The 23573-nt window shown below is 63.2% G+C and overlaps 1 protein-coding gene and 1 pseudogene across 7 annotated transcripts in view; both read right to left on the bottom strand.

Moving 5' to 3' along the window:
* ADGRB1 (adhesion G protein-coupled receptor B1) overlaps positions 1-4484 on the bottom strand; it is a 75487-nt gene extending 71003 nt beyond the window's left edge. For 4 of the 7 annotated variants that reach the window (XM_032316350.1, XM_032316351.1, XM_032316352.1 and 1 more), the window contains exon 1: positions 4185-4483. The gene's annotated coding sequence lies outside the window, so the exon portion shown is untranslated. Of the gene's footprint in view, positions 1-4184 lie in introns of all 7 variants that reach the window. The other 3 variants (XM_032316356.1, XM_032316353.1, XM_032316355.1) reach the window with 3 other exon arrangements.
* A 7986-nt stretch (positions 4485-12470) lies between these two features.
* LOC116574990 lies at positions 12471-13568 on the bottom strand (annotated as a pseudogene).
* Positions 13569-23573: the final 10005 nt, after the last annotated feature.

Here is a 23573-nt window from a genome sequence, read left to right as displayed (position 1 = left end):
CCCCGGGGCGGGGTCTTCTGTGCACACTCAACTGGGCGTCTACTCCTGTTGCACGGTGATGTGGGGGTTCTTGGGTGGGCCAGGGAGGGGGGCATTCCGTCCTGATGAATGTAGCCTGTAGAGCGGCACAGGTGTGGGCTATGGCAGCCCTTGTCGCCGGCTGGGCGCTCTGTCTCCTGTGACCCCACTGTCCGCAGGGGAGCTCACCACTGCTCTGGGTGTCCATCGGGCCCAAACACCATCCCTACTGAGGACCCCGTTAGCCCTCCCCCACCTGCCAGGAAGCAGCCCAAAGCCTCTAGGGCTTAGGTCGGGCCCCATTCCCTCTGAAGCTCCCACTTGCCATCCACGGTCCTTTCCAAGTCCTGTCCATGCCTCACAGCTGTCCTGTCACCTGCCACAGGGCCTTTGCACGGCTGTTCCCTTCCCTTCACCACACCCACCCACCCACCCCTTCTGTGGGACCTGGTGAGCTGTCGCTTCTTGGCGGAAGCCTCTGTGGGAGCCCCACATCTGGACCCCTGCGGGCTGGCCGCTATCCCTCACCCCCTAGAGCTGATTCGTAGAGCTTGTCGAAGTGTCTTCACTCACATCCTCCGGTCAGCCTTCACGCTGGGGGCGTGGGGGTGCAACCATGCCCTTCCCATGGCCCTCACTGTGCCCCCAGGGCAAGTATACACGTGGACACCCCCAGGTTTAGTCCGGGTGTGCCTGCAGACTGCGCATGGGGGGGCATGCGTGTTTACCTGGAAAGCACGCTCTGCCCTATGGCGCAGTGGCAGCCAGGGAGGCTGGAGGTGGGAGGATTCCAGAGGACAATGGGAGAGTGTGGGCTTGCTGGCACCAATGGGGTTAACAACCCCCTCCAGGTTCAGGGTCTTCCTGGGGCTCTGATAGAGCTTGGCTCCCGGGGCTCACCTCCTGCCCACGGTGCACACACAGGGCCTGCCCAAGGGTGAAAGGCGGCTCAACGAAGCACGGCCATCCCGGGCGTGCAGCCGGGGCGCACACTCCCGGGAGACCTGCACGGCGCCACGCACGCAGATGTGACAGTGTGCATGCCTGCACACGCATGCCGGCGGCGTGCGTGCCACACGCGTGCACAAACACGCTCGCGCGCGCCTGTGCACGGTGCACAAGGGCACGGGGGCCGGGGGAGCGGACGGACAGGTGACGGGGCCTGGCCGAGACGCCAGTGACCGGCCGGGCGGGCGGCAGAGGGCCCGGCGGGAGGGCGGGGCGGCCGGGGGCTGCCCAGGATGGGGCGGGCACGGGCGGGCGCGGAGGAGACGGAAGGGGCGGGCAGGCCGGCGGGCGGGCGCGCGCGCCCTCTCCCGGCCGCCCGGGGCAGCGCGCCGCCCTCTGCCTCTGCCACCGCCACCGCAGCCCCACGCCGGCCGCCCGGGCCCCAGCCCGGAGGTGTCCCCAGGGGGCGGGCTCGGGGGCTCCCGGACCGGCTCCGGGAGGCGGGCCCGGGCCCGGCGGGCTGGCCGGGGACGGGGGGGCGGTGGCGAGGGCGCCAAGCGAGGCCGCCCGCGTTCGGCCGCTCGCCCGGGCCTGCGGGGGCCGCCTAGGGCCGGGCCTCGCAGCCGAGTGTCTGCAGGCGCGCAGCTGCCTCGGGACCTCGCCGGCCCGGACGCCGCAGACCCAGCCCGCTGCGGGCCCACCACGCTGGATCGCGGGACGAGCACCGAGGGCCTGGGCTGGAAGGGCTCCGAGAGCATAACCCGCGCTCCCATTGTACGGACGCGGCCGCGGAGGCCCGAGAGGGGCCGGAGCCTGCGGACGAGGGAAGGGACTTGGAGGGCTCGGCAACTTAGCTGGGTCCCTCCTCGCCGGGGGTCCGCGGAGTGCGGCGGGAGGCCGAGGGCCTTGAATCGCCTTGTGTCCGCCCCCGCGCGGGAGCGCGGCGGGGACAAGCGTCCTTCTCCAGGATCGGAGGCAGCAAACTCCCGCTCGAGTCCCCCGCGCCGTGCCCGTCCGCGGAGTCGCGCGCCGCGGAGGCGCATTCCTGCCGGCCTAGGGCTCGGCCCCCCGCCGCCCGGGCTCCCGGGCTCCCGGGCCGTCCCCCGCCCCCCAGATCCAGGCGCAACAAGTCTGAAAGCAGCGCGGAGGAGCAGCGAGCGAGCCGGGAAGGAAGCACCGGGCTCGGCGCGGGGCGCTCCGGGATCCCCGAATGCGCGCAACGCCCGCCTCCAGGGACCAGGCTCGGGTGGCGGGTGCTCGGGTGACTCGGCGGGCGGCCCACATCCCCTCCCCAGGCTGCGACTCTGCGCGGGCGGGGGCGCGCTCAAGAGCCCCCGCCCCTTCCCTCGCCTGCTTGACCTTGCCGGGGTACTCAAAGCTGGACCCGGCGGCACCCGGCGTCCGGGCGCGGAGTTTCTCTGTCGCCTGCGGTCGAGGAGGGAGCGGCTCCCTCCTCGACCTCCCTCCTTGCCTCCTCGACTGCGGGGGTCGTCGGGGAATGGAAGGCTTCGGGGTTCTAGGAGACGCCATGGCCGCTTCTCCAGACCCCAAACACCGTACACCGCCTCCCGGAAACAAAAAGGGACCCCAGCCTCGTGTGCCCCCCCCCCCCACTCCACCGCCCGCGCGGCCGCTGCTCCGAGGGGGCGTGGGTTTGTGTCTGTGGGGGAGGGCACCAAGGGTCTCCTTGGGTCCCCAGGGTGCGGTGGGAGCGCACATCCCCCAGCCACCTCCCTAACACAGTACGCTAAAAAGCTCCTCTAGGGCGGGGGTGCGCGCCCCCTGCCCACCCACGCGCCTTCCGCCTTTCAACTCCTCCCGAGTTGCGGCGAAGGAATTCGTACCCCCGGCCGGGGGAATGGGACGTGATGCGAGCGCGCGAAGCCGAAGGGTGCTGAGGCGGGATGGGTTAAGGCTCGTCAGGTCCCAGCTTGGGTCCTTGCGCTCCAAGAAACTTGGAAGCCCAAAATAAAAGTGGGAAGGGTAAGGTGCCCAGCGGGCTGGGGCCTGGCTGCCAGGCTGGGCGCTCTCTCGGAGCTGCCTGGGAAGTGACCCAGCAGGAGCCGCCGAAGCTCGGCGGAGGGACCGGGGCTCCGAGCCGCAGCCTGGGTCTAGCTCTCCCGGCCGCCTGGCTCCACGGCGGTTCTCCTCTGTGCTGCGCGTTCTGAGGCAGGCCGGAGGCGCGCTCTGCCTGCCCAGGGGGCCACGGGGACCCGGGGACAGGGCGCCTGTTAGTGCCCAGAGACCCCAGCCTCCCCGGCAGGGGGTCAGTGCTCATTCCTCGAGGCAGCTACGCGCAGCTCCCGGAGAGCGAGGCGGCGGCGGAGGGCGGGCGGCCTCTGCCCGCTGGGGATGGGGACAGAGGAGTACCCGACTCCTGGCCTCGGGGCTTCGCGCGGAGAGGGCGCAGGGCCGACCTAAAGTTCGGAGCGGCTTATCCGCACGGCCTGTCCGAGCGAGTGGAAAAGACGACGAGAACGGAAGGAGCCAGGTCGGGTGTGTGTGGGGGTGGGGGTGGGCGCTAGGGTGGCCCTCGGCGGATTCAGGGGGAAGAGAACCTCCGGGGGTCTCCAAAGCCAGTGCCTGGTCTATGGGTGAGGGCTGAGACGGCGGCTTCTCGTGCTTGCCTGGGGGCTCTGCGTGGGGGGAGGACATCTCCGGCCCCTACAATGTCTGTAGGGGGCTCGTGAAGGGAAGGGGGACACACTGGGGTGTCTCTCCTTTACCTACCTGGGTCTATGCGTGGCTGTGGGGGGTTACATCTGGGGCTCCCAAAGACCCCTGCCATCATCTGTATGTGCTGGGGACACAACGGGAACGCCTTCTCCAGCCTGCCCTGGGTCTGTGCATGTGATGGGGAGCGGATGCCTTCCCCAGCCCCGGCTGCCAGCCTGGCCAGGCTGCGTGTGTGCACTCGGGGGAGGTGAGCAGCGCCAAGGAGCTCTGCCGCGGCCAGGGTCGCCCCCTCCTCAGCCTGCCCGGTAGAGCGCTCAGAGACCTGCCGGATTCCGTGGCTGCCGCTGGAGGAGGCAGGGGGCTGGGGGTGGGGGGGGGGGTCCAAACTCCCGAGCTCTGAGCGCAAACCTCGGAGCTGCGAAGCCCCAAACGGCGAAGTTAAGAAGTCCGGGCGCCTGCCCCTCCCCCGACCCCCTCCCACCCTCGCTGCGACCCTCTCGCCGCGCCCCCAGCCCCCAATTCCCAGCCAAAGCCTTCCTTACCTTCCCCAGTAGTGGCGGCTCCGCCGGCGAAGACTTGATCCGGCGAGTTGCAAATCCCCAGGAGCGCCCCGCGTCGCCGGCGGCCGAGCCCGGAGCCCGACCCGAGCGGGGGGGGGGGGCTCCTCCTGCCGCCGCCGCCCCCGGCCCGCTCCAGGCCTAGCCGGACGCACCCCGGGGTGCCCCCGCCGGCGCACGCAGGCCCCCTCCCCCTCCCCCCGCCTGCTGGATCCCCCCAGGCGCCGGGGGGTCCGGATGCCCGGGCTGCAGGCGATGCGGGGCGCGCGGGCCCGGGCCCGGCCAGGACGCGGCGCGGCCGCCTGTGCTCCCGGCTCGCCGGCTCCGCGCTCGCTCCGCCGGGGCCGCCGCCAACGCCGCGCCCGCCGCCGCCGCCTGCGCCCGCCGCTCCCTCTCCGGCCGCCGCCGCTCCGCTCCTCTCGCCTGCCCCGCTCTTCTCGCCTTTTTTCCCCTTCCTGAGGGGGGGGCGAGCCGCGCTGAGCCGGGGGCGGGGCGGCGAGGGGAGGAGGAGGAGGAGGCCGAGGACGGGGAGAAGGAGGAGGAGAGAGAGGCGAGCTGCTTCCCCCCACCGGGCTGCCGGCGCTCCCCAATCTCTCGCTCTCTGAAACTGGATCCCGAATCGGGAGCCAGAGACTGCATTACGGATTACATCAGGCTTATAGAGCTTCCAGATCACACATTAGAGGGGAGCGCGAGCGGGGGGCGGGGTGTGGGGGAGGGGAGAGAGATGGGGGGGGGACGGATCAAATGCATACAGGCGCGCACGCCAAGGAGAGCCCAGCTCCTGCCCCATGCAGCAGGAAAGCCAAGAGTTGGGTCTCTGCTCTCCGTCTCTTCCAGGAACCGAGGAGTGGCTGTCCACTGGCTGGTTGGTGGATGGATGGGTGGATGGATGGATGGACGGACGGATGGATGGACGGCTGGATGGACGGATGGAAGGAGGGAAGGAAGTTACAGGGTGTTGTACGGAGAAACTAGAGGCCCACGGAAGGATGGGTGAGGCAAGCGGTGCAGAGGAAGGAGGTGTGCCAGAGGGTAGATGGACGGATCTGAAGCCAGGGAGATGGGTGGGTGTTGGATGAAGAACGGAGGGTGGGTGTGTGGACGGAGGAGAGGCCCCTGAGGACGGACGGGCTAGCCGGGTGCGGAGCCCGATGAACAGCAGAGAGCGGAGGGAGGGCCGAAGAGACGGTGGCCTGTGGCGGAGGGCAGGGGACGCTGGGTTGGATGGAAGGAGCAGTGAGTTCTGGGCAGGTGGTAGAGCCACCCTAGAGGATGAGGGGGGGAGGGGGAAGGCAGGGCCAACTTGTTCCCTCGGGCTGGGTTCCTCCACTGTCTCCTTGGGGGTGCTCCTAGGAAGTGCCGTGGGAGGCGCCTAGGACAAGAGCCCAGAGGAGCGGGGTTGAAAGGAAAGGTGTAGCCCCCGTCACCCTGTGTGGCTGTCCTCACTCACCCCTCTCTGTCCTCACCCCCCATCCCTTCTCCTTTGACTTGGTGACAGTGGGGACATCATCTGTGGATTTTGGATTTTGTTTTCCCATAAACTGGTGGCGACGCCCCTTTAGCTGCTTTATCTCACATCCTAAAGTGTCCATAATCCCTCCTCTTCTGAGACCTGTACCCAGAGCCCCACAGGGGGCCTCTCTAGAGTGAAATCCAGAGTCTTGGAGGACTCAGGGAAATTACTTCAAGGTTCTTTTCTACTCGGATGCCACTGCCTCGCAGCTCCTCGCTCCTTCTGCACAACTTGTGGTCCACTCTGAATGCAAGATCCTTTTCGGCTCTGCCTGAATACCTGATAAGTTGCACACGCGTCACCATAGCAGTCCACGTACACTTCCGCTGTTCAAGCCCAACATCTGGTCCAACTGTCCGCTCTTCTCGGCAGACACAGTGAGAGACTCCGTCACTGTCACATCACACATCAATGCACAGTCCTCGTCACCATCCACCCTTGTGCTACTCTCCCTGTGATCGTCACCATACCCCCACCCAGAGCCCTGATATCCCCATCACAGCCAACACCATCACAGGCCCTGGGGGGCGGCAGGGGGCAACTTGAGTCCGCCTGGCTCCTGGCTCTCTGGTCGTCTCAGCAGATGGAGTCTGTCCAAACCAGACCCTCTCCCGAGGCCAACTTGGGGCCCAAAGCTCTAGGGGCGTCCTGAGGGGCTGGTCAGACGGGCCAGGGGAGACGAAGACCATGAGGCAGGGGAGGGTCCTCCCCAGGACAAACTTCAGACACCCTTAAGGGTCCCTTCCCTCCTGAGAGACCGAGCCCTCTTCCCCAAGTCTCTGCGCTGGGAGAGATGGAGGCAGTGTGGAGGGGGGGCTGCCTCTGAGCGCCCCCCTCCCTGCCCCCACCCCCACACCTGCCCACCCTTCCCACCTCTGCTGGGTCCTTCCTGCAGCTGCTTGGCCTTGCCATCCTCCGGCACCAGCAGCCCGTGGCCACCAGGGGGCTTGTGACATGCGGCCGCGAGGCAGCGCCGGCGCGCAGGCTGCTCTGAGTCAGGGTTTCCGCCGCTTCCCCACCCGCCCTTCTCCCTGCCCTCCCACCGCCCTGCTCTGGGTCTTGGCTTGGGGTTCCCAGGGCGAGGCGGCGCCCCCGGCACTGGGGCTTCTCAGCAGGGCCAGGCCTTGCCTCTCCCTCGTGGGCGCTCCTCGCCTCCCGACCGGACCCGCCCCTTTTAGGAAATGGACCCCTTGTCCCGATCCCCACCCAGAATCCAGAGAGGTCCCGCACCTGCAGGCAGAGCGGGCCCAGGACCCCGCCTGCCCCACCCCGAGGAGAAAGACGAGTCAGCCCGAAGATCCGGTGTCGTCTCCACCCGCTGCTCCAGCCCAGCTCTCGGCGGGTGGCTTGAAATAAAGACCCTGGCCCTCACCCCATCACAGCGTCTAACCCTGACACATCGTGTCTAACCCTGTTACTGCGCGAGCACCTCGACTGGACAGTTCTGAAGGCTTCTTGGGGCCCAGACACTCCCAGATTCTAGACCTCTGAGCCGAGCGAGGGCCCCTTTCCCAGAGATTCACGACCAATTTATACCCGGCAACCCTTCCACCTTGACCTTTGACCCTCACTGCTCACACCCAAAACTGGAGGCCTGGCCACAGCCTGAAGAAACCCAGGATGGGCTCAGTCTGGCAGGTTGAAATGGATGGTCCTCAGCTGGGCCAAACTTACCCAGCTGGAAACCAGGCTCTAGAACCTCCTTGTACAGCCCCAGAGGGAGTATGAGGCTGGGCACCTTAAAGCCCTCGTCATGGTCCTTCACAGCCCCAATCACAGCGATTGAATCAGCTGTGCTTTCTAAATGACTTGGAACTCACTGATCACTGAGCTTGGTCACAAACTGACCCTGACCGAGATCACATACTGAGCCCTGATCCTGGTCACGCTCTGAGCCCTGATCCTGGTCACACACTGAATCCTGACCTTGATCACAAAGTGAGCCCTGAACCTGGCCACACCCCGAACCCTGATCCCAGTCACACATTGAGCCCTGACCCTCATCACACCCTGAACTCTGACCCTGGTCACACTGTGAGCTCTGATCCTGGTCGCACTCTGGACCCTGATGCTGGTGACATGCTAAGCCTGTTTCCGTGGCAGGCTTAGTTGCTAGGCTGAGCATAAACTCTAAGGCATTCCTCAGGAATGCCAAACAGGAACGTTCCAGGGGCTGGGGGACACCAGGACAGAGCAGCGGAAATGCACCTTCAAGTCTTGCCTATTTCCAGGCATTTTCATGCAGGACGGTCCCATTCTCAGAGCTAGCAGAGAGGGCTCGGGGAAGGGGGCTATTTGAGGTCAGGCTGGGCATCGGGATGGTCTAGAACGAACGGTGTCCCCACCCTGCCTTCATGCACACAGGCGGAGAGAGAGCACTCAGCGTCAGGGAACCTTTCCCAGGGTCTTCAGAGCTCACCGGGTGCAGGGGAAGCTGGGGACAGCACAGGATCTCCAGCCGAGGCCGCCCCAGGGTCCTCCCGCTCGTCAATGAACTCTGCCGGCCTGAGGCAGGAGGGCGAGGGGTGGGGGCTGAGCGCGGTGAGTAATTAGCTGATTCACACGCGCGCTCGATAATTAATTGTGGATGCAACAAGCCGCAATTAGCCTCCCAGGCAGGACAGACGGGCCCGCCGCGCGGCTCCGCAGAAACGAGGCCCCGCCCCATGGCCTCGCGCGCCCCACCCCGTCCCACCTCCCGCGCCGCCCCCAGTGCCTCCTGGCGGGAGATCGCGAGGGAGGGACGGACCCCCAGACGCCCGCGGAGGAGCAGCTGCGGGGAGGGAGGACGAGGAGCGCTCCTCCGGGAGGGCCCGCCTCCTCCCAGAAGCCCTCACTTCCCTGTCAGCAGGCAAGGCCCCTTCCAGACGCAGAACATACCGGGGGAGGGGGTCCTCCCGGGTTCCTCTGCCCGCAGGTCCTGCTCTCGCCTGGGCCCAGAGGAGGACCGTGAGCAGACCCTCCACTGACGAATGACTCCGCGTGGGGGCCAGAGCAGGCCTGGGGTGGTGGGCAATCGTCCCGCGGGTCCCGCGCGGATGTGCCGCAGGGCTCTGACCCTCTGACATTCCAGGGTCCCTTGCACACGCCTAGGCCAGGGCCAGATGCTCACATGATTCCGGCCGGAGGCTCCCCGGAGGCAGAGTTCCTGGGCCCGGAGGTGCCAAGAGACCCGCCATTCCTCGAATCCAGCAAGCAGCCCCCCTTTTGGTTCCAGGCTCTGTCGTGGAGCGGGTGAGGGGCTGCGCGGCTCCTCTCCCCTCCCCACACTGGGGGCTCCAGGCGACAGTGGGGCGTCCTGCAGGCGGGCCGACTGAACAGGGTTCTGTCCTGATCGCTCTGTTTTCTAGCTGTGTGACCTCAGGCGAGTTACTGACCCCTCTGTGCCCGCTCCACCTGTAAATTGGGGATGATGATGGCACCCACCCGTGTGGTCTTCGTGGGGCTAAACCGGGAAGTGGCTTCGTGCAGCCCAGCGCAGATGGTGAATACCAGGGGAGGTGGCCCCCAGGCTCCTCTTCTTTGGTGTTGAACTTCCTGGCCCGGCCCAGCTCGGGGCCCCATCCTGCCTCCCCTGCACTGACTCGGCCCAGCCCACGGGATGGGACCCCCTTCTTCCAGCCCCTCTGGGTCAGCAGGCGTGAGTGCTGCCCACGGCGCCGTCCCCCTTCTGGCCATGGTGCCCTGCCTCGTCCCCCTCCAGCCCCACCCAGGAGTTTCCAGGGGCCCCCGTGAACACCCGCAGCACGGCGCCTGGCCCAGTGGGCTCGTGTCTGAGCGGGCGGCTGGCCGTGGGCCGGAACCCAGGCCGGCAGGGCAGGAATGCAGGACAGGGTGCCCTGCACAACCCTGAGTGTTAGAGTCCCCTCACCAGAGCCCTGTCCAGGCCCGTGTCTGACCCTCTCACTGCCTGTGCGGGCCCCAGAGAAGGCCAGGCCGTCTTGACACAGCAGTCCCCCCATCACAGATCTGAGGGTTCACCCGCGCCTCGAAGGACAAAGGTCCCTTCAGCCTGGCACCTGCTTGCTCCCAAGGATGGCGTCGGACCCTGGGGGGCACCGGGGTGTGGGCGCTCAGAAGTGAGATGTGCTTCTTGAGAGCTGGCCCCACTGGCTGGGAGAGAGGCAGTGGACAGGGTAGAGGTGAAGAGAGAAGGGCCAGCGGGAGCGCGGCCGGGAAGTGGCCGGTCCACTTTGCCGAGCTCACCTGGGTGGCCACGGCCGCCCTTGTCCGGGCTGGGCAACATGACTTCTCTGTGTTCCACAGGAAGGGCTCAGAGAGGTGAAGGCTCGGGCCACGGCCACACAGCGCATCCTCATCAGCCTGGACCCAGGCAGGCTGTAGGGGGCGGTGGGGGTGGGGGACACTCGGGACCAAGTGCTTGGCAGCCTGTCCGCTCCCAGCCCCAGGAAAGCCTGTCCAGATGCTAGACAGGGGGCCGGGCTGCTGGGACCCCGGCTGTTCCCTGCGCGGCCAGACCCCCCGCGTTCTCCTGACCGTGGTGCTGACACCGAGTCCTGGCCTTCTCCGGGGGAGCAGCGTGGTGGGGCCTGTGGGAATGCCTGTAAGCCCGGCGGCCCTGCGCACTCCTCGGGCACCCCTGACCTGCCCCTGTCCTCCCTGGGGAGGAGCTGGCCGGGGAGTTTTAGGCTATTTCCAACCACTGGTTCTCACAACTCTCAGTGAGAACCAGGTGCGAATGGCGGGTTTTCCTAACACCCGGTGGGGGGTGTGGGGCGGTGGCAGAAGAGATGCGGGTCAGGGAGGGGTGCAGGGGCACCAGCGGCATGACCGGCCCATGCGGCCACTGCGCTGCGGGCCCCCTGGGGCGGGAGGCCAGCAGGGGAACCCCTGGGGCCACAGAGGCCCCCACGGATGGTGAAGCCTGGCTGTACGTCCTCCTGGCACTTGCTCGGCCACTGTGCTGGAGGAAGAGGCTTCCCTGATTCCACTGATTCCCTGATTCCAGCCACGAGGCACGGTGCCTTCCAAAGCTGGAGAACCTGCAGCTCAGAGAGGTGATGTGCTTGCCCAAGGTCACATGGCCAGGGCGAGGACGGCCTCTGAATCCTTCACTCCGTCCAGGCTGGGCCCTCGAGTCAAAGGCCTGTTCTTGAAAGGGGGTCTTCGAGACTGACAGGTCGGAAGGGAAGGAGAGGGAGTGGCCCCGGGCCAGGAACCGCCCTGGACCCTTCCCAAGCACTGTTTCCAATCCTCACAGTGTCCTGCTGGAGCCCAGGCTGGTCCCGTGACGGCCTGGATCCCTCACCACAGACCGAGCCCTGGTCTCGGTCCCATGCTGATCCTGATTCCCGATCGCAGACTGAGCTCTGATCTCTCGTCACCGGCTGAGCCCCGATCCTGGGCATGCGCTGATCTCTGATGCATAATCACCGACTGAGTCCTACCCTCTAGCACCCTGGTCACTTCCTGAGGACAAGTGTCATTAGCAGTCACAGCGCATTTTCTTCAAGCCCCAGGGTGCAGGGTGAGGCCCCAGGGTGCAGCTCCCCTGCCCTCCCACAGGAGGGCCCTCTGCCTCGGGCAGGGCAAAGAACGCTCATGGGATCTGACCCCAAGGGCAGGCCCCTCCTCACCTGGGCCCCAGTATTTTTGCAGGTTCAAGGAGAACTGGATCAAATACCAGGGCTGTGAGGGTGGCCTCTGGGGCCTCCACGGCCTGCCCTCCAGCGGTGGCTGGCACCCTTCTGCAGGCAGGCGCGACCCCTGACTCTCACGGCTTCAACGCCTTAAGTGGCTCTCCATTTCCTGCCGGGAAGCCCCAAACCAAAGCCAGTCTGAGGCCTGTCCTGGTCCACCGGCTGTCCCTCCTGCCTCGCTGAGGCCTGTCCTGGTCCACCCGGCTGTCCCTCCTGCCTCATCCCAAGCATTCCCTCTTCACCCCTCCTGCCGGGCCCTCCCGTCTGAGCCGGGTTCTTCCCTGCTCTCCCAAGTCCCTTCCCGATGTGTCCTCTGTCTGGACATCCTCTCCCTATGGACCATGTGCCCCGCGGGGAGGATTCCTGCCTTTCCCTGAGGGGGGGGGTGACTCGCTGCCCAGTGCTCCCACGTCCCTCTGCCTACTCAACCATTGTCTGGGGTGGGGACACTGCGGGGTAGAATGGGGGGTCCCCTCTTGTTTCTCTCTGTCCCCAAAGCCATTGAGGGAGACCGAGTCCAGGGCCTGCCCAGGTGCCCGGGGAGAGCGGGAGAAGGGAAGAGAGGAGGGAGTGGCTCCGCACACAAGGGACAGGCGCTGGTGTCTAAGACAATGAAAGGAAGCCTGCGTCTCTGTGAAGACACGCTGAAATTCTGTGGAGCCAAGACTTGGCCAGAGCGGCGGTCAGCGAGTTCTCCGTGCGGTGCTGGCGTCTCCGAGCCTTCCCTCTCCACCTCCCGCAGCCTCGTCCCTCCCCCATGTTCTGCACCGGAGGCAGGAGGCAGCACACTCCACGCCAGGCTGGGCCGTTCTGTGTTCGTTTGTATATTGTTTGCCTTCCAGTCAAAAGTGGAAGCAATCTGGTAGCTCCCGGGGTTGTTTTCGGGGACTGTGGCCCTCCCTCGTGCGGCAGTGTGTGGTGCTGGGAGGGGGCTGAGAGGCGAGCGTGACCGGGACTGGACTTTACACACTGCTAATAATGTATAACGTTTGTTCCGCGCTTCAAAATTTACATGACACCTGCAAATATCTCCAGTTATTTCACTAGTGGTGGTGATGGTGGTGATGGTGGTGATGATGGTGGTGGTGGTGGTGATGGTGATGGTGGTGGTGATGGTGGTGATGATGGTGGTGGTGATGGTGGTGATGGTGGTGGTGATGGTGGTGGTGATGGTGGTGATGATGGTGGTGGTGATGGTGGTGATGGTGGTGATGATGGTGGTGGTGATGGTGGTGATGGTGGTGGTGATGGTTGTGGTGATGGTGGTGATGATGGTGGTGGTGGTGATGGTGATGGTGGTGATGATGGTGGTGGTGATGGTGGTGATGGTGGTGGTGATGATGGTGGTGATGGTGCTGATGGTGGTGGTGATGATGATGGTGGTGATGGTGGTGGTGATGGTGGTGATGGTGGTGATGGTGGTGATGATGATGGTGGTGATGGTGGTGATGATGATGGTGGTGATGGTGGTGATGGTGGTGATGATGATGGTGGTGATGGTGGTGATGGTGATGATGATGGTGGTGATGGTGGTGGTGGTGATGGTGGTGATGGTGGTGATGGTGGTGGTGATGGTGGTGATGATGGTGGTGGTGATGATGGTGGTGATGGTGGTGATGATGATGGTGGTGGTGATGGTGGTGGTGATGGTGGTGATGGTGGTGATGGTGGTGGTGATGGTAGTGATGATGATGGTGATGATGGTGGTGGTGATGATGGTGGTGATGGTGGTGATGATGATGGTGGTGATGATGGTGGTGGTGATGGTGGTGATGGTGGTGATGATAGTGGTGATGATGGTGGTGGTGATGGTGGTGATGGTGGTGATGATGATGGTGATGATGGTGGTGGTGATGGTGGTGGTGGTGGTGGTGATTATGGTGGTGATGATGGTGGTGGTGGTGATGGTGGTGGTGGTGGTGGTGATTATGGTGGTGATGATGATGGTGGTGATGGTGGTGATGATGGTGATGGTGATGGTGGTGATGGTGGTGATGATGATGGTGATGATGGTGGTGGTGATGATGGTGGTGATGGTGGTGATGATGGTGGTGGTGATGGTGATGGAGGTGATGGTGGAAATTATGACGGTGATGGTGGTGGAGGTGTTGGTGATGGTGGTGGAGGTGGTGGAAGTATTGGTGGTCTTTGTGATGTTGAAGAGCATGGGTCTGCCTCGTTTGGAAGACTCATGGAGCCCAGAACAAGAGACTATATGGGTCTCTCCTCCATGCTTCTGGAGCCAGGGGCTGGTTTATTTAATGCTGATGTCCTTCTGCCTATGGTTCGTCAACTGTCTCCTTTTCTAGCCTGCAGCTCTGAGTGGGTGTCTCCGTCTCAGTGCTGTCCCTACATCCTGTCCTCCCAGGTAACACCTTTCTGGTGTGCTGTCTCCCAGTGCTCAGGTGATGTGGCCAGGGGCATCCTAATTTCTGCATCTATCCCACAGCTAGCTGAGGGATGGGCTGTTGGGCTTCCTTACTTGGTCACTGTCTGATGAATGGAGACCAAAATGAGTCCGGATGTGGAAATATGGTAAGGCAAGGGGAGGAGTGCCCTAGACCCCCAAGAGCCCTCCATTGCTCTGCAGCCCTCTTCCCCACCTCTGCCTTCCCCATGTCCCAGCGCCAGGCAGACACCCACTGCTGCCTCCCACAGCCCCCACACTAGAGGCAGGATCTGCAGGACCCTCAGAGCTCTGTCTGTCTCATGTTCACTGCTGGACTGTGAGCACATGCTCTTGGTTCCATGGTGTGCCTGCATGTATATACACACATGGGCACAAACACATGCACACACCAAGCCCACTGACATCCACATAATCATACATACTCATAAATGCACGCACTGAGTCTACAGGACCCAGAGCACACAGCCACGCTAAGTGGAGCCAGACTGAACATCTCTTCTCCTGAACCTGGGATCCTGTTCCCTTGCTGTGCCCCACTTGGCCTTTAGTGCCACTTGAGCTTCTGCGGGTACCCAAAATGGACATCACCAGCTGGTGCATGTACACTCCCGGGAATACACTCACTTCTGTGTGAGGTGGAGCCGGGCTGATGGTGCAACTCTGTGCATCCTCGGCCTCACTGCGTGCATCCGCCCCCTCAATGCGTGTGTCCTCGCCCTCACTGTGTATAATACCACATCAAGGACAGGCCCCAATATCTTCATTCAGTCTTCTGTCCTGACCCCATTCCCAAAGCCCCCAGGTGTCACCTACATTAGAGGAGACTTTGTCTCGACTGAGAGCAATGGCTGGCATGTGCAGGCAAGATTTGCATGCTCTCTCCATCCCAAGCCATGGATAACAACCTCCTGTGTCCTCTTAGGTGTGTGGGGTGGCTCCTCTGGGGTGTGCACCTGGAAACAGAGGTACACAGGTCAAAGGGCAGACACAGCTTGCTGTCCAATGTGGATGAGGGGCACCAGCTGTCACTGTGCTTAAGCTTGTAGCTGGTCTGGCCTGGGCGGGGGGTGTCCAGGATGAACATTGTGTGGTTTTCTGGTGTCTCCCTCTGTTCCTCAGATATTCCTATTGACCCTGGAGGCAGAGGGGAAGAGAGGCAGGGGCAGGGGCAGGTCAGCTGGGACAGGTCAGTGGAAAGAACCTGGAGAGGCTGGCAGACGCGTTGCACAGAGCTGCTGAAGTGGCAGAGACAGCTGGCCCGTGGAGGCTGGGCCGCAGTCTGGGTACAGTCCGGGTTCAGGTCTCCGCCATGGGCACCTGCATGAGTGGCATCCAGGCCCTTAGGAGACACCCTGAGGCCTGGGGGCTTGTCTTCACGCCCGCTGTCCCCAGCCCTAAGCACAGTGAGCCTTCCTGATGCCAGAGCCCGTCCCCCCGCTGTCTCCTTTCTCAGGCCCCAGGTTCCGAATCCTCTCCCTGCGGGCAGACACACTGAGATCACTGACTCAGTGGACAGATGGATGGACGAGCGAGTGGACAGAGCAGGTGGACTTCATTAGGAGGCACGGTGCTCAGTAACTCTGGGAAGTTCAAGTCACATCCAATCGACAAGCTACAGAAGAGCGGACGCCTGGCTGGGGACAGAGTGGGGCTCTTGCCCCTCTGTCCTCACGGGCACCCTTACCCCCATGAGACCCGGTGACAGGTCAGACGCAGCCCTCACCTCTCGACCCTGGCCCACCCATGGAGCACCTAGCCAGGGCCTGGAGCTCAGAGGGCAAGGGAGAAAGCGGGCCCCAGTTTACTTGCGCGGATGGCAATGTAGGGAGAGCTGGTGGTCTCCAAGGAGTTAACAGTGGCCTCTGGTGGTCCGAGAGGAGCCCAGCAAAGGGACTGAAAGGCTGGGAATCAGTACTATGAAGCCCAGGAAGAGGCAGCTCTCACCTGCCTGGGGGGCCCTGGAGAGAGTGTGTGAGAACCGTGACCCCGGCTGACTTCTGCGGAGCCAAAAGCCTCCCGTGGGATTCCGCGGTGGCGTCCAGTGGGCTCTCTCCAGGAAAGGACACTGCTGGGGCCGTGACCCCGCCTGCCCGCCCCGGGCCTGCCTCCTGGGGCTCTCCCCGCCCAGCCCGCTGGCAGGACCGTGGGAGGCTGGTGCGTCTGATGGCCCCGAGTGTGACTCAGCCAGAGCCGCGCGCCAGTGAGTGGCAGAACGTTGCCTGCTGGATTAAATTAGGCGCCTCAAAATTAAAAATACATATTTATTTTAACCGGTCGGGGTGTTCGGAGAGAGATGAAAGGGAGGGGGATGAAATATTACAAATGAGATAATTAAGGCGGCAGAGGAGGGCGTGCCGGAATGGGAACCAGGGGGGTGAGTCGCGAATTCCCCGTGCCGTGCCAAGTTAGACGAGAAAAAAGAGTGAGATGCGGAGACAAAAAATAAATAAACAGGCAACAAACCCAAAGCCAGCCGGTCGAGAGGGTTCCATCAGTGTTCCTTCAGGGAATTAGCGGAGGGGAAGGGCAGCTGCGAGCGGCCTGGGACCAGGAGCCCCATGGGGCCGGGGGGCAGTGGGTGGAACCACCCCGGGCCAGGCACTGCAGCGGGTCAGGAGTGAGTAGCAGCGCTGGCCCATCAGAGTCAGGGTCACCTCGTGTATGGCGCAGAGGAGAGCCCGCGCTGGTCCTGCGAGATCGAGGGCCAGGTGGTGCCGGGCCGCAGCTGTGTCGCACAGATGCCAGCTGGAGAGACACGCCACTAGGTGCCGGTGTCCCCGTGCCCTGATGTGTGACGTGACAGCGCGGAGGACGTCACTGGTGGTGCTGGGACCGGCAGGGTTAGGGTTAGGGTTAGGGGGAGGATGACACGGCATGAAGGAGCCAGCGAGGGGGTGGGGGAAGGCGGCATCAGGGCCGGGTGGATGCTGGCGTCCAGCCGGGGGGGGGGGGAGCACCAGGGCAAGTTCAGACCCCAGCTTGGTCCCTAAAAGTCCTGGGGCCTCGGGCCCATCCCATCTCTGCTCTGATGTCTGTGTTCCTTGGGGTCACGTCTTGCCAACAGAATATTCCCTGAGGACCAGAGGTGGGCAGAGTATGGCTGGGGGGGATGACCTGCCAGAGTTAGTGAAGTGGGGAAGGCCTTGGGCTGGGCCGGGGTCCCCACGCGGCCTGGCATGGGGGGGGTGTCCGTCCAGCGCCCACCCCAGCCAGGCCCGTGCCCAGAGTCCCACTTCCTGAATGGGGTGCAGGAAGGGAGGGGGCCTGGGGCATGCCCCCCAAGGGTGTCTATAGAGACATCTCACTGGGGGGATGTGTCCTTAAGGTGATGGTCGTGGCACACATCCCAACCCCCACACCCCAGGACCACGCAGCATCGTGCATTCCCACCGTCCTCAGAGTGGGACGGGCAGGCCATGTGGGTCATAAATGGGGTCATGGCTGTGGAACTTGTCCCCCCCGGGCTGACCTCCTTAGTGCCCATGGCCACCGGAGCCCTCCTAGCCCCATATTTAGATGGCGTGAACAGCTGTTCCCCAAACCCTGAGAAGGTGGGGGAGGCTGTTTCCCAACACATCAATGAGGAAAGACACAAGGACTTCTCCCTTCTTCCTACCCCTCCCTGGCTCCGAACAGGAACAGGAGTCACATGGCAGGCCCCAGGCCTGGGGGGAAGGTGCTTCTCCTTAGCCACCAGCCCCCACAGCTCGCTCCTCCCGGGTCTGGACTCATCTCGGCCATGAGCAGTGTCTGGGTTTCCTGCAAGGGAAGGGGCCTGGCTGGCGGCAACCCCCACCCCTGCTTACTCTCGCTGTGGTCCCCTGGGACCTGCTCTCCCCCAGAGCCAAGATGGGGGTGGGGCAGCCACCTCAGAGCATCTCGGGCTTTGCCATGCCAACCACCACACCTGTGGAGCCTCATCTTAGACATCTGGGGGGTAGGCAGTTCCCAGCATTAGGCAAGGTGGGGCTGGAGCCCTCCTGACAGAAGGCCTTCCGGTGTCCCCACTGGCCTTTTCCCTTCTGCCTTCCTAGGAGTCCCAGGAGGGAAGGGGACATCCGTTTTACAGATGAGCTGCTTGTACCTGAGGCTCTGGCTCGGCTCAACAGGGCAGAGCAGCAGGGAGCTGGAGCCCCAGACTGTGGCCATTGCCCAGAGCTGCGTCCACGTCAGGTATGGGTGGGGCGGGAGGGTCAGGGCTGGGGCGCCTCTCAGGTCTGGCTGGGCCCTGGCTCTCCCTGGGTCCCCACCCGAGTGCCTCCATCACTGCTGAACCTGGGGGTAGAGGAGATGCCTCTGTGTGTACCCCACGTGTGCCTGTGTGTATAAACATGTACCCGAGCACATACATGTGTATAAGGAAGTACATGTAGCCACGTACACGCCCACGTGCAGCATATCCATGTGCATGTGTGTATCTAGGTGCACACACACGCACACGCACACATGTACATATATGTGCACACAGACACACCCACACCACCACGGCCATGTGCATGTGTGCGCATGTGTGTATCTGGGTGTGCGCACATGCACACATGTACGTATATGTGCATGCAGACACACACGCCCATGTGACCATGCCCGTGTGCATGTGTGCACACCTGTGTATCTGGGTATATGCACGTGCAACATGTATGCATCTGTGCACGCAGATGCACCCACGCTCACGTGCACCACGCCCTGTGCATGCACGTGCGTGTGTGTATCTGGGTGTGCGCACACGTACATATGTACATATGTGTGCACGTAGACATGTATACACCCACGTGCACCAACCCGTGTGCATGCGTTGCGTATCTGGGTGTGCACACACGCACACATTAATATATGTGCACGCAGACACACTCACGCCCACATTCACACGCCTGTGTGAATGTGCGTGTGTGTGATCTGGGTGTGCACACATGCACAGGTGTACATATATTTGCAGCTGGACATGTCCACGTGCACCACACTTGTGTGCATATGTGCACACGTGTGTATCTGGGTTGCACACACATGTACATATATATGCACCTGAACACACACATACTCATGTGTACCACACCTATGTGCGAGCGCATGCACCCCCCCAGGCTTGGGCACGGACATGTGTGCAGGTGCACAGCACAGACAGGCCTGGTTTGCACACAGGGTCATGTGCAAACACACGAGGTACATGTGGACCTCCGAGGCTGAGTGCACACACACGAGTGTTCATTATACGCGTGCAAGCACGCCCAATCCATGCAGCTGGTGGAGGAGAACAGAGTGGCAAATCCCTCCCGCCTTGAAAAATCTGGGTGGTGTGAGAAACAAACCTCTCAGATGTATGAAGGTCATGCTGTGCTTTTCACAGTTTCCAGGAAGGTGTGAGGTGCTACCTGTGAGTTTTAAATTGGGCCAAATGGAGACCAGCAGAGTGTCCTGGACTCGGCAACCAGGGCTGGCCGGCTTCTTGGTCCTAGGATTGCTGTGCTTGGGGTGCATGGCTTCCCCCTGTCTGTATGGGTAGCCAGCACCATGGCCAGCTCCTGTGCCCTAACCCATGCCCTGCTGTTTGGGATGCTCTTCTCCCCTCCTCCCCAGGGCTCCTCCTCCTACAGGAAGCCTTCTGTGCGTTCCCCAGGCTCCTTTCCCTCCTCAGGCCTCTTCCCACACAGGAAGACTGAGCCATATGCCTCTCTCACAGCACACATCCCTCCTGTAGGATCTTTTGGGAAGCTTCATTGGTCTGTGACAGAAAATGCAACCCAAGCTGGCTTAAACCATAAAGGGGTTGGATTGGCTTATGTAGACAAAGAGTCTAAATTTTACGGGTTTCAGGTCAAGTGTGATCAGGGCTCCAGCTTCTCACACACTCTGTTGGTCAGAATTTAGATCAAGTTGCAAGGCAGGCTGGGAAGTGAGGTGTTTATTTGGGCCACATCTCACCCAGTAAGACACCCAGGCTTCCATTTGTGAGGAAGAAGGGGCACTAGGTAGGGGAGCCTGGGCCACATGGCTAGAGATACCACCTTCTGGGAGTGCTAGGACATCCTGACACAGGGCTGGGCAGGCTGGGCTGCAGCCTGTGGCCAGGGCTCTGTGCTCACAGGCAAGCAGAGCGGCGACTTCTCCAGGAGCTTCAGGTGGGGCGGGGGGACTCAGACACTGTGTTCCCCTTGGGCACCCACACGCTGCTGGGGACACAAGACTTAGACACAGGCAGGGATACTGGAGGACACAGGAGATGGGCAGACAGAGGCTGAGGAAGGGTTTGCTTTGGGCGTTTTGGGCAGGGAAGAGGCAGGATGGGCTGAGGCAGAGCGGACCCCAGGGCTGGCGGTGGTACCCCAGACGTGAGCTGGCCTGCTGCTCGGAGAGGGGAGGGGCAATGCTTGCGCCATCAGCGGGCTGGACGCGGTGTGGGACCGGGAGAATGGCCAGCTCTCCTGGCTGCCCCACCTGGCGAAGCCCTGGGGCCTGACCCGCCACCCCTGTCGCCTGCTTCCTGGCCTCCTTGCCTTGCCCAGATCCTCAGAGCCGCAAGTGCTGTGCCCAACGCCAAAGCGTCGCGTGACTCGTTAACAAGCCCCTCCTGCAACAGGAGAGGCTCTGGCACATCCCGCTACCCCCAACCACCAGTACAAGGGGAGGTTGGCAGACAGGCACCCGGTCCTGGCCCCCAACCCAGAGCCCCTGAGCGCTAGGCCCCTTCCCATCATCCCCCATGCTGGGGGCCGTGCCCGAGGCCTGGGGCAGTCTCTGCCCCGGTCTCCTGCTCCGGGTCGTCACTGCCAGAACCCCACGGCACCCTCCGGAGGGCACAGATGTGGTGCAGGCCCAGCCAGAGGACAAGGCGGAGGCAGACCGCGGCAGCCGCTGGCCTGGGGGTGGCCGCTGGCTTCAGCCTGCCCGGGTTTCGAATCCCATTCCCTCGCAGTCCCTGGGCTGCCCCGGGGCCTGCCGAGCAGGGGGCAGGGTCTTCCCCTGAAGGGTGTGGTGTCCGCAGCACCCAGCAGAGGCCGGCCCGCTCCAGGCGCCCCGTAAGCCCCGGTGTGCCTCTGTCCGGCCGCCCGCACCCCAGATGCTCCCACCAGCAGAGGTCCCGAAGCCGCGCCACCCCTGGGGCTGAGGCCCTCATCCCAGACAATCAAACACACTAAGGGAACACGTGGGATTCTGTGAGTGTGACCTGCGTCCGCATTGGGAATCCGCCATCACAACCGGTTACAGAACAGGGTCATGGCCCGCACACTTCCCCACCGGGCCAAGATCCCTGGGCTGGGCGCGCAGGGCGGCAGCAGGGCTGGGTACTGAGCCAGAGGAGAGGGGCTCAGGCGGCCAGCGGGCGGCTCCCAGGCAGCCGGCAGAACCGGGCGCCCCGCCCGCTGCAGGAGCGGGAATCATTCCCCTACACGGCCGGCCGCAAACCTTCCCACAGCTGACTTTACGTAAAGACCTGCTTAGAGGCAGGGAGGAGGGAAGGGAGTTTGTGGTCACACCCGCCCCAACCCCAGCCCCGGGCTGCCGCGCCGGGATCTCTGCTCTAACAGTTGCACGCTTCCTTCCGAGGTTGTCCTGTGGGGGGATCCCCAGCGCGGCCCTCTGTGGCTGGCTTCAGGGACCTGAAATGCAGCTGTGCTGTTGCGTGGACCAAAGCTTGCTCCCTTTTCCGGCTGGGAACTATTCTGGAGCGTGGACCTGCCCACGGGCCTCGGCGCCATCCACGGGAGGACACTGGCCAGTCTTCAGTTTGGGGCAGGCTCATTCGGAGGCGCCGTGAACAGTCGCGGAGAGGCCTGTTCCGCTCGGGTGAATGCCGGGGTGGGGGGGGCTCCCCCTTGCCAGCAGGTGGACATCGTCCTGCGCAGAGCCGCTGTCCAGGGGACGCTCCCGCCAGCCACGTGGGCTCCCAGCGCCCACTCTCGTGCCCGCACTGGGTCTGGTTGGCGCTTTCCAGCTCAGATGCTCTAACAGGAGTGACGTGGGACCTCGTGATGGTTTGGGTTTGTGGCTCCTGAGGAATAACGGTGTTGAGAACGTGCTTCCTTACCACCAGCTCCCTCCTCCGTGGACCGTCCGTTCAAGGGCTTCGCCAGTTTGCTTAACTTTCTACGTCAGGATAACGAGAGGCCCACAGGAAGCTGCGGGATCGGCACAGAAGTTCCCGGCCTGCCCTCGCCTGCGAGGTCTTCGCGCCTCCTCCGGTGCCGGTGCTGGAGTAGGTCCTTTGCTTCCGCTGGGCCGGGACTGGGCCGGGACCACTGGGCTCCTGCCTTCCGGCCCCTGGAACACACCACTCCACGACGCGACCTCTCCTCTGGGCCCCATGCTTCCCGGCGACACAGCCAAGTCCTCTGGCTGATTTTTCTCCTTATAAACAACGTGTGATGTTTCTCCGTCCACTATCAAGGGCTCATTCTACACCTTTAGTTTCTTGCAGTTTGAATCCCATGAGCCCGAGAACGAATTTCTTGGTCTGCTGACCCTGACTCCTTGAGCGTTTGCGTTTTACTAAATGTGGAAAACTGCCAGCCCCTCTTCCTCACTTGTTTTCTGCGCCGTGCTCCTCCCCACCCCCTCGGAGACCCTTGTTCCCATCTCTACGCTCACAAAGAGTAGACTTTCCGGTTTCACCCCCCTCCCTCGACGCCCTCCTCCTGGTCACGTGGGACCCTTTCCACGGATCTGTGTTCACGCCCCGGCCGTGCTGCCCCTCCCTCCGGCGTGTGGACTTGCACTGCAAGTGGCTTTATCTTCTGTGCCAGTTGATCTCTGCAGGCTGTGATTCTGGCTGCGGGTCAGCGTTTAAGAGCTCTCAGTGCGGTTCCTATTTGACCTGGGCGAGCCCCCACGGCTGCTCTGGGCTGGGCTGGGCCTGTCCTGCCGCTGGCTTCTCTTGGGGGCTGTGCACGTCCAGGGTGGGTTTCATCCCCGGCAATCAGAGACAAGTGTACGGGCCACTTTCCCAAGACCCTCCTCTGTGTTCTCCAGATACCTTCTCTTTCCTGGGACCCTCCCTGGGGTCTTTGGGCCAAAACGTGGGGGTTTCACGGGTTCACCCGCTGTGTGCCTCCGGCTGCCGCACCGACATCTGGGGCCACGTTGGCGGAGGACAAAGTAGAAAGGGGAAAGTGCGGGTCTCTCTTGCCTTCTCGAAAGCACGGCTCCTGACCACAGAGGGAGTTCTGTCCTTTGGCGTTGGCAGTGGGTGCCTGCAGACCCACTGCTGCCGTGCCAGCCACTGCCAGGGGCGTCTGGGGCTGGGGGCCGGGGTAGCAGAAGGAAGGAAAAGCCCACGGGAGTTTCTCCCACTCTCCACATTGGGGGTCCTCTTGGTCATCCTTTGGGCTGGAACTAGAGGGACTTTCTCTGAGCTCTCCTGTGGGCGCCAACACTCATCCCAGACCTCAGGACGCCAGAGGGAAAACGGGGGCAGACACCAGGGACTTGAGGATTGCTCCGGATTCCAGCATCTGCCCCACTTGAGGGCGGGGGCCGACTTTGCAGTGTCCTGACGTGGCTGCTCCGGCCTGGAGGCGCTGATGGAAGCAGTGGGTACTGCTCTGTCTCACCCAGCACCTCAAGGCCCGGATCCAACCTCCCTCCCTGGTCTCGACCCCACCCTAGTTCCCATGGGAGGAGAAGGCAAAGGGACAGGGTGCCCTCCAGTCACTGTCTGCCTTTGCAACAGCGGGGAGTCCCCGACCCTCTTCCGGGACCCTCGGGAGGGTCTCAGCTTGACCCTTGAAGCCGAAGCATCACCCCGCGTGCAGAAGGTCAGGGTGAAGCCGGCCAGGTCCAGTGATCGGGCAGCAACA

Source organism: Mustela erminea, chromosome 16, assembly GCF_009829155.1.
Source record: "Mustela erminea isolate mMusErm1 chromosome 16, mMusErm1.Pri, whole genome shotgun sequence".
In the NCBI taxonomy this organism is placed as follows: Eukaryota; Metazoa; Chordata; class Mammalia; order Carnivora; family Mustelidae; genus Mustela; species Mustela erminea.
This window is presented reverse-complemented; position numbering and strand designations above follow the sequence as displayed.